Source organism: Zea mays, chromosome 3, assembly GCF_902167145.1.
Source record: "Zea mays cultivar B73 chromosome 3, Zm-B73-REFERENCE-NAM-5.0, whole genome shotgun sequence".
NCBI lineage: Eukaryota > Viridiplantae > Streptophyta > Magnoliopsida > Poales > Poaceae > Zea > Zea mays.
In genome coordinates this window covers 205,511,326-205,521,890 of record NC_050098.1, presented here as the reverse complement: position 1 = coordinate 205,521,890, position 10,565 = coordinate 205,511,326, and positions in this window count along the sequence as shown.

The following is a 10,565-nucleotide window of genomic DNA, read 5'->3' as shown; positions in this document are numbered from 1 at the left end:
GGATTATTCTTATCGTTGTTAAGTACCACTACAAACTGCAAAACTAAGAAAACACTTAGCAACTCTTTTGTCGAGTGTGACTCTTGGCAAAGAGAGCTCGATGAATTATACATCGGCAATAGCCTCTTTGCCGATTGCATTATGTCGGGCACTGGGCAAAATCTTTACCTACCACCTAGTACTCGGTAAAGAAAAGTCGCCGTGACAACGACAAGTGACGGTGATAGAGCCTTTGCCGAGTATCTGTTGGCACGACACTCGGCAAATGAAGCTCCAATGGGCCCCATGGCAGCCTCTATGTTGAGAGTCACAAGCTGGCACTCGACAAAATGAGCTTCTTTGCAGAGTGTCTGCCTGTTTGGCCCTCGCCAAAGTGAGCACCAGTGAGCCCCTTTGCCAGCGTCGAGTGCGCTGGCTGGCACTCGACAAAGCGAGCTTCTTTGTTGAGTGACATGACCATATCACTCGGTAAAGAGGCTTTATCGGTTTTCAGGTGTGCTCTCTTTGCTGAGTGCTATGATCATTGCACTTGGCAAAGACACACTTTGCCGAGTGTAACACTCGGTAAAGTGACCAGAAACCCATTTTTATTAGTTTTTGTTATTCCATCCAAACAAAAGATATATCACATAATCATCACATATACATCATAAATGTTCAGAGATCATCACATACATCATAGAGACCACATATCTCACAAAGACCATAAATCTCATAAGTTTTTCACAAACATAAGTACTACCACAAACATAAGTATCACAAAGACCACAAATCTCACAAGTTCAGACCAAGTTTCACAAACATAAGTATTACCAACACTCACAAACATAAGTATAACAAGTTTGAAACTATATAAGTCTCACAATCACCACAACAATAGTAAATATAAGTCTCACAATCAACCTTATAGATGGCTAGATGGATCGTGCCTGGCGGGCCGACCCGATGAGTCGTGCTCTAGCCTCATTCGGTATGAAATTAAATAGGTTCATGCTAGTCTGACAATATGCTCATGTCGGGTGGTCGGCACGACCGACTCAATTAGCGTATACCCTCCCAGCGACCCAGCCCTGCCGCCACACCTCCACACGCTCGCATTTAGAATCTTCTTGACCCCGACTCAGTCCCCTCGTCTCCCTCGCATAGCTCCTCGTATCCTCGCCTGTCGCCTCCTCGATTCCTCCATTGAGATCGATACATCGACCGTTGGCTGCCTTGTTTCCTTTCTCCTCAGCACCTTGTTAGCTTCCTGGCTTTCGGGCTCCGACGCAGCGACTTAGATGACCTCACCGAGCGTCGATGGACTGGATCTACCACCCTATCGCCTATCTCCTCTATCCTCTCCTTCTTTGGACTCCGGTGGACTGGATCTGCTGATCTGCATCTCCTCTATCCTCTCTATCTCCGATGGACTAGATCTGCTCTCCTCTGTCTCTGAATCTACTCTAGTCAAGGTAAATCCCTCATGTTTCTGTTCTCCTGTGGACTGGATCATAGTCGACGACTTGTTTGGCCATATATATCATGTGGTTTTGCTCATTTAGTCTATGTGTTCATCTGTTCGGCTCTCCCTCCATACACTAGTTTCTCGGTGTACCCTCCATCCCTGGATCTACCCTCCTCGGTGCACTGATTTCTCCTCCGCCTCTGGATCTACTCCCCTAAACCTTGTTCGTGGTAATCGTAAATGGAACTGGTGCTCCAGCCAAGGTATACTCCTCTATCTCTACATCTACTCCCCTAATCCCCTCTGTCTCTACAAACCCTAAACCCTAATATCCGACCTCCATTAACCACGAACTAAAGTTGATGGGTCAAACGCCAGACGATGTGGATGACATGCACAATGGTCTGGAGGAGCTCTTCAGTGCCACTGCAACACATCAGGCTACCCCTACCCCTACTATTGATCTCGGCGATGACAATGTCGTTGTTGAGGGTGAGGTTACCCCATATGGCGGTGGTGCTGTGACGGCCTCCATGACGTCAAGCACAAGTAGGAAGTGGAAATGCACATCCGATGTCTGGGAGGACATAAACAAGATTTTCGCCACTGAAAATGGTGTGGAGGTAACGATAGGAGCTAGATGTCATTTCTGCAAAAAAGAATTTAGTGCTCGTTCTACCATTGGCACTGACCATTTGGCTCGACACAGGGAAAATGCAAATGGCTACATGGTCGAACTAGGCACTAATCCATGCTTAGATGCAATGCTGATGCTAGTGTTTTTCGTTGGGAATATAGTCCTAAAGTTGCTCGTGTGCAGTTATGCCGTTTGATTGCTAGGTTAGACATTCCTTTATGCTTTTCTGATCATGATATTTGATGACTATATTAAAACTGCCCAAAATCCTAGACATTGCAATGTCTCTAGGCAAACAACAACTAGAGACATGAAAAAGTACTTTAAAGAAAGACATGCTATAGTTGCTGAAAAATTGAAATCTATTACTTCTGTTGCTTTTACTTCTGATATTTGGAGTGGTAATACTAAAGAAGATTATTTATCTGTGGTTGCACATTATGTTAACTCTGATTCACAATTAGAAAAAAGAATTCTTACTGTGTGTTTCATTGATTGTTCCCACTTTGGCAACAACATTGCAAAAAGGATTTATGCCGCTGTTAATGAATATAATTTGATTGATAAGGTTTTTTTCATTACCTTGGATAATGCATCTTCTAACACAAGGGCAATGCACCGCCTTACGCCTTTGCTATCTGGTTATGTTGGTCCTTTGTTATTGCATCAACGTTGTGCATGCCATATCATTAACCTTGTTGTGCATGCCACATTTGAGGAACTAAAACCTTACCTTGAAGAATTTAGAATTGTCATCTCATTTTTGAACTCATTAAGCCAAAGAATTGCTGCATACAAAAGGTTCTATGTTGCTATGGGAGTAAGATCTCGTAAGTTTGGTTTAAGCATGGATGTGAGATGGAACTCTACCCATCTTATGCTAAAGCATCTCATACCTTACAAGAGCACATTCTCTGTGTTTATTCAGACCCACTACCACCCTAGAGAAGAGGGTGCTACACTCTTAACTAATGCACATTGGTATGATGGTGAAAAAATATTGGAGTTCCTTGAAAGGTTCTATGATTCTACTGTTGTGATGTATGGTGCCTATTGTCCTACTTCACCTTTAATGTTGCACCACATTCTGCATATTAATAAGCACATGAACATGTATGAGAATGATAACTTGCTTAGACATGTAGCTGTCCTAATGAAAGACAAGTCCTTAAAGTACTAGGGAACAATTCCTTTCATATATGCATTTGCATTTATACTTGACCCGAGAGCTAAAATGAGAGGTTTTAACAATATTATTGCACTATTGTCTCAACTTACTCATTATGATTACTCTGATTCTCTAACTTCTATGAGGGCTGAGTTGTCTGTATTATTTAATAAATATGATGACAAATTTGGTTTTGTGAGGTTGCAAAGGCCTTCAAATGCTACCCTGGTCAAGGTAAGAGCAAATATGCTTGGGATTTGGTGTTTGGTGGTGGTGCAAATTGCACTGGTTCCAGTTCTTCAATAGGACTTGGTGCTGGTCTTGGTCCCTTTGGTGCCAGTTCTTCCTTTGGTCTTGGTGCTGGTGCTGAGCTTGGTCCTGAACTCTCAAAAAGAACATCACTAGTGCTTTGCTTCATGCATCGAGTACTCCTGGTATTTCTGGTTTTGAACTGGCAGCTTATCTGGATAGTGACACTATTCAGAAGTTTGATGATGACTTTAATCTCCTAGACTGGTGGCATGATCATAAACTCACATATCTAGTACTTTCAATCTTAGCTAAAGATATCATTTATGTTTCTATTTCTACTATCAGTTTAGAATCAACATTTAGTCTTATAGGTAGGGTCATCGAGGAGCGGTGACGTCGACTCGGCTTAGGAATGGTGAACATTCTTTCCTTGCAGATGCAAGGATGCAACACACAATAGAAGATAAATCCCTGGAGGAGTCCTTCAAAGATTTGTTCCTTGATTAATATGTTATGTGCTTGTGTTTGTTTCATGTGGAAGCTAAAGATATGTAACTGAACTATGCCCTATGAACTCTATGAGGAATTTGGTGATGAAAGTATGAAGTTAATGAGCTAGGTTGTACTCTTTTCCTATCTATGGTTTCTTGCGATGTGTGAGTTTTATCTAGATAGATTTTTAACGAGGCAGCCATTGCACCAGCTCAAACTTATTAATATGTGATTTATGATGATATGTGATGAGGTGATATGTAATCTGAGATTTTATTGTGTTTTTATGTGTAATATGATATTTTTATTGTGCCATGAGATTTTAATTAGTGAACAAATGTGCAATCTGTTATTTCAACTGTGAACTATGATGTAACTACGATCTCTGATCTTGGCTATGTTTGTGAGCTGAGCAGGCCGATGAGACTGCACAACACTGACATGCTAGCGTGTAATTGGGCTGGCACAACACGGTTAAGAACCAGCCAGGTCGTGCTTGGTCCTAGTGCTAAACACATTGGACGACCTGGACCGGCATGATTAAAGTAAACGTTTTTGGTGTGCTCATGTTTGTCGTGTCAAGCCTGGATCGAGCTCGTGTCGGGTTGGACCATGCTGCCCGCTTGACCATCTATACTCAACTTGTCGCGCATGATGACTCATCTTGGCATGGTTAATTTCTCAAAAAAAAATTGAGGCTCACAAAGACATTAGGAATCTCTAAGCGCATAAGTCACTTAATTAGTATCCCTCACATGACACTATATCTTAGTATATTATAATAAGTCATTCATGTAAGATTTTTTTCACACATATTTTGACTCATGTCATCCTTATGGCCCACTAGTCACTTGTTTTATGTGTGTAAAGGAGAGATAGAAAAGGTGTTTTCTTCATGCATTAGGGAGCATAAAATAGTTTCTCTTTTCTTCACACTCTAGCATAAAGGTTTGTGGCCTCTCTCCACCATAATATGTCTTAGAGCTAGTCATTAGATAGAAGCTCTTACTGAGGTGATCAGGAGAATAGAATGGCCTACAATGCCTAATCTACCTAGTGGATTTAATGTGCATGTGTCGGTGCCCTAAATCAGGGGTACCCTATTCTACAGCATGAAGACGCCGCACCCATGCGACGTCTCCAGGCCACGCGGAGGCGGCGCCAGACCCCACCACATGGGCAGGCCAAAGGGCGCCACATGGCAAGAAAAGACAATACATCCCAGTATGTATCATGGGGTCCGGACCTCCACAGAAGGACACCAGACCCCTATACGTATAAGTCTGGAGCCTCCGAGTAAGGTCCGAACCTCAGCAAGGTCCCATAACGAGGAGGACCCTGGCGTGAGTAGGGGTCCGGTGCTGACACGTGTTCAGGCCTTGCCCTTCACTTCCCGCTCAGATGGAGACCCACTGCTTGTGGCCCATGACATAAGCCATCGGTCCGAGCCTGACGTAAAGCCGTGCAGCGCCTGCATTTATTGAGGAGAGGACGCGCCGCCTGCCACTGCGCTGACGGGCGACGTGCCCTCTCAGCATTTATTGCATCCCGTCCCATCCGCTGGCAGGCGACGTCAAGGTCATCCAGCAGGCGGCACGCCTGCTGGGTCTGCTGGTGAACAGTGCGCCCGTGCCAGGCAGCGCACTGTATCCCTTCTGCAAGAAGCTTCCCTTGCACGTCGAAGATACACAGATCTCGGGTGACAGGACACAAGGAGATTGCCCTGACAGAAAATATTTATAGTCCCAAGTGTTATATTCTCTATGTCTTGGGCCCACATGTCGGGGCTCAGTGCCTTTGTGCATGCCCCCCTTTGGCTATAAAAGGGGAGGCATGCGACGTTACAAGACAGATCCAAGCTCAGACTCACAATACATTACACAGTGGAGTAGGGTGTTACGCCCCGGCGGCCCGAACCACTCTAAACCCTCGTGTGCTCTCGTGTGTTCATCCACCAACCTTGTAACAAGCAAGATGCTTAGGCCCCTCCTCATTTTAGGAATTAGGGCGGGTGCAATCTGCCACCCTGCCGGAGAGATTTACCCTCCAACAGCATGGGACTAGCACACCTCTCAGGGCAATAAGCCAATAGAAACCTTAGCATGAGCCTTTTTAATCAGAGTGAGATAACAAACATGGTTGCCACACGCCCACACTTACCTCCATGGATATTGGAGAGTTCAGTGCCCTTCTCTTTCTATGAGGTGCATTTCATCGAGGCATAGCTCATGCATTGGCGATATAAGTTCTTGTCGTTGGCTTCATGGGTACATTATCTCTATCACAACATTATTGTTGAGGATGTCTCTATCTTTCAACTAGGTATTAATTAAAGACTCTAGAAGGCTTTGTCTTTTCTGGTTTTGGTTTCTAGGCCATTAACATAGGCCACACTGTTATATCCAAATTAGGTAGAGCGTTGTCAGATAGCTCAATCCTAGGCATTTGTGAAGCACTAAGAACCTAGGCGGTTGCCCATCTCAAAGCACTAATGAAGCTATCGAAGCCAAGGCCAATGGTGGAGAAGTTGGGATGTGATCGTCCCCATTAGAAAAATAGGCATGGACCTACCACCAGGATAGCCCTTTGCTGGTGAAGGTGGGGGCGCTCTTGGACACAATGGAGAACAAACAGGCAGATGCTAGTCAAGGTCCTAATGTTAGAATGCCATTATTTTGTTGTAGCACAACAACAACTTATTCGTTTGATCCTACTCAGGGAGGGATTTGGGCCGCAAGCCACTGGACCATGGCCTAGGCCATGACACATGTAGGAAAGAATAGGGTCTAGGGTTAGGAAAGTTCATAAAAGCACATATCCACCTGACTCCACGAGCGTGGGCGACATACGAGCAACATGCGGGCGATGTGGGTGGTCCACGGGGCGCAGGTGACATGTGGGCAGAAGCTTGATTTTCTTGTATGAACTTTTGTTCTTTAATACATTAAAAGGAAAATTGAGCTCTACAAAGTTATATACATAATGTTTGAACACTTAGGGTTTGTTTGGGAGCAAGTGGAATGAAGGGGATTGAGGGTGCTAGAATCCCTCACTATTTAAAATTGAATAGTGGGGTATTCTAGCCCCTTCAATCCTCTCCATTACTCTTCCTCCCAAACAAGCCCTTACGTGCTGCACTAGCTACTTTTAGTAGAAACAAGGTACCAAAGAAAGAATGTTTGTATTCTAGCTTGCAAAATCCCTTCCTTTACTCGAAAGGTCATCCGGTACCACAACTTCATGTGTGTGGGACTGCGTGGGACTACAATAGTGGATGCATGTTGTTTAGTACCAAAGTAGTGAGAATTCATCTCCTAACTCACTAAGTGTAGTATCGTGCTCATCTTCTTCTCATTTAAATTCAAAAAATGAGCAGAACAGTAATACACTAACTCACTAAGGTCACTTAATTTCAATTTGTCTTTTAGAATTTAGGTAAAGCTTGTTTTATAATTGAAAGGAAAATGGCCATAAACCATCTTTATATTGATTTTGGTGCTTGATGACCATTACAGGTTCATAAGATCATCATTTGAGTCTCTAAGTCAAAAACAACTTAAATCTAGCCAAATATGAAAAGCTAAAATTTGAAAATCTAGCTTTTCAAGAAAAACATGATATGCTTCTATGCTCATATGAAAAACTTATAGATGACCATATCATGTTAGATATTACTCATGAGGTTGTGATAGTTAACCTAAAATCTCACCAACCTCACTCATGCATATGTGTTCAAATTGAAACTATTTTACCATGTGTAAATACGTGTTGCTCTCAAGCAAGCCAATCTTCCATTGAGCTAGAGCTTTTAGGAATAAATGATATCGCATATGAAAACCATGAGCTAAAGAAAGAAAATGAGGGGCTAAGGAAGATCTTGACTCTATTGAAAGGAAAGTGTCATGCTCAACCTTCTCAAGATAACCGTGATGACATGGTGAAGAAGCTTGAGAAGGAAACAACCATAGTGTGCACAAAAACTGAAAGGGAATTAGGCTTACACCTAGTTCCTAAATAATTTTGGTGGTTGAATTGCCCAACACAAATAATTGGACTAACTAGTTTGCTCTAGTGTATAAGTTATACAGGTATAAAAGGTTCACACTTAGCCAATAAAAAGATCAATATTGGATTCAACAAAGGAGCAAAGGGACAACCGAAGGCACCTCTGGTCTGGGGCACCGGACTGTCCGGTGTACACCGGACAGTGTCCGGTGCATCACCAGACAGTGTCCGGTGCACCAGAGGACTCCAACTCAAACTTGCCACCTTCGGGAATTTCTAGAGGCACTCCGCTATAATTCACCGGACTGTCCGGTGTACACCGGACAGTGTCCGGTGCGCCAAGGAAGAGCCGCCTTAGGAACTCGCCAGCCTCGGGAAAACGCAGCGGCCGCTCCGCTATAATTCACCGGACATGTCCGGTGTACACCGGACTGTCCGGTGAACCAGCAGAGCAACGACTACTTCGCGCCAACGGTCACCTGCAGGCGCATTTAATGCGCGCCAGAAGCGCGCAGAAGTCAGGCACGCCCATACTGGCGCACCGGACACTGAACAGTACATGTCCGGTGTGCACCGGACATCCAGGCGGGCCCAGTTGTCAGAAGCTCCAACGGTCGGAATCCAACGGCATTGGTGACGTGGCTGGCGCACCGGACATGTCCGGTGTGCACCGGACTGTCCGGTGCACCATACGACAGACAGCCTCCACCAACGGTCATGTTTGGTGGTTGGTGCTATAAATACCCCAACCACCCCACCATTCATTGCATCCAAGTTTTCCAACTTACAACCACTATACAAGAGCTAGCATTCATTGCAAAGCACACCAAAAGAGATCAAATCCTCTCCCAACTCCACACAAAGGCTTAGTGACTAGAGAGAGTGATTTGTAGTGTTCATTTGAGCTCTTGCGCTTGGATCGCTTCTTTTCTTTGGCATTCTTTCTTGTGATCAAACACTCACTTGTAATTGAGGCAAGAGACACCAATTGTGTGGTGGTCCTTGCGGGAAGTTTTGATTCCCAAGTGATTTGAGAAGAGAAGCTCACTCGGTCCGAGGGACCGTTTGAGAGAGGAAAAGGGTTGAAAAAGACCCGGCCTTTGTGGCCTCCTCAACGGGGAGTAGGTTTGCGAGAACCGAACCTCGGTAAAACAAATCCGTGTGTCTCACCGCTTTACTCGTTTGCGATTTGTTTTACACCCTCTCGCGGACTCGGTTTTATTTCTAACGCTAATCCGACTTGTAGTTGTGTTTATATTTGTAAATTTCAGTTTCGCCCTATTCACCCCCCCTCTAGGCGACTATCAATTGGTATCAGAGTCCGGTGCTTCATTAGAGCCTAACCGCTCGAAGTGATGTCGGGAGATCACACCAAGAGGGAGATGGAGATCGGCGACAAGCCCACTACGAGCCAAGGGAGCACTTCATCGGAAGAGTCCCGCACCAAGAGGAAGGAGAAGAAAAAGGACTCCTCCAAACGGAAGGAGAAAAGATCTTCTTCTTCACACCACAAAGAGAAGAAGGAGAAATCTTCTTCTCACAAGTCGCATCGGAAAGGCGACAAGCACAAGAGGATGAGGAAGGTGGTCTACTACGAGACCGACACCTCATCAACTTCGACCTCCGACTCCGATGCGCCGTCCGTAACTTCTAAGCGCCAAGAGCGCAAGAAGTTTAGTAAGATCCCCTTACACTATCCTCGTACATCTAAACATACTCCATTACTTTCTGTTCCATTAGGCAAACCGCCAACCTTTGATGTCGAAGATTATGCTAGGTGGAGTGATTTAATGAAATTTCATCTAACCTCACTCCACAAAAGTATATGGAATGTTGTTGAGTTTGGAGCACAGGTACCATCTATAGGGGATGAAGACTATGATACGGACGAAGTGGCCCAAATCGAGCACTTCAACTCCCAAGCTACAACCATACTCCTCGCCTCTCTAAGCAAGGAGGAATACAACAAGGTGCAAGGGTTGAAGAATGCAAAGGAAATTTGGGACCTTCTCAAGACCGCGCATGAGGGTGATGAACTCACCAAGATCACCAAACGAGAAACGATCGAGGGGGAGCTCGGTCGCTTTCGTCTTCGCCAAGGGGAGGAGCCACAAGATATGTACAACCGGCTCAAAACCTTGGTGAACCAAGTGCGCAACCTCGGGAGTAAGAAGTGGGACGACCACGAGGTGGTTAAGGTTATTCTAAGATCTCTTATTTTCCTTAACCCCACTCAAGTTCAATTAATTCGTGGTAATCCTAGATACACACTAATGACCCCCGAGGAAGTAATCGGGAATTTTGTGAGCTTTGAATGTATGATCAAGGGCTCAAAGAAGATCAATGAGCTTGATGAACCCTCCATGTCCGAAGCACAACCGGTGGCATTCAAGGTGACGGAGGAGAAGAAGGAGGAGTCTACACCGAGTAGACAACCAATTGACGCCTCCAAGCTCGACAATGAGGAGATGGCCTTAATCATCAAAAGCTTTCGCCAAATCCTCAAGCAACGGAAGGGGAAGGACTACAAATCCCATTCCAAGAAGGTTTGCTACAAGTGTGGT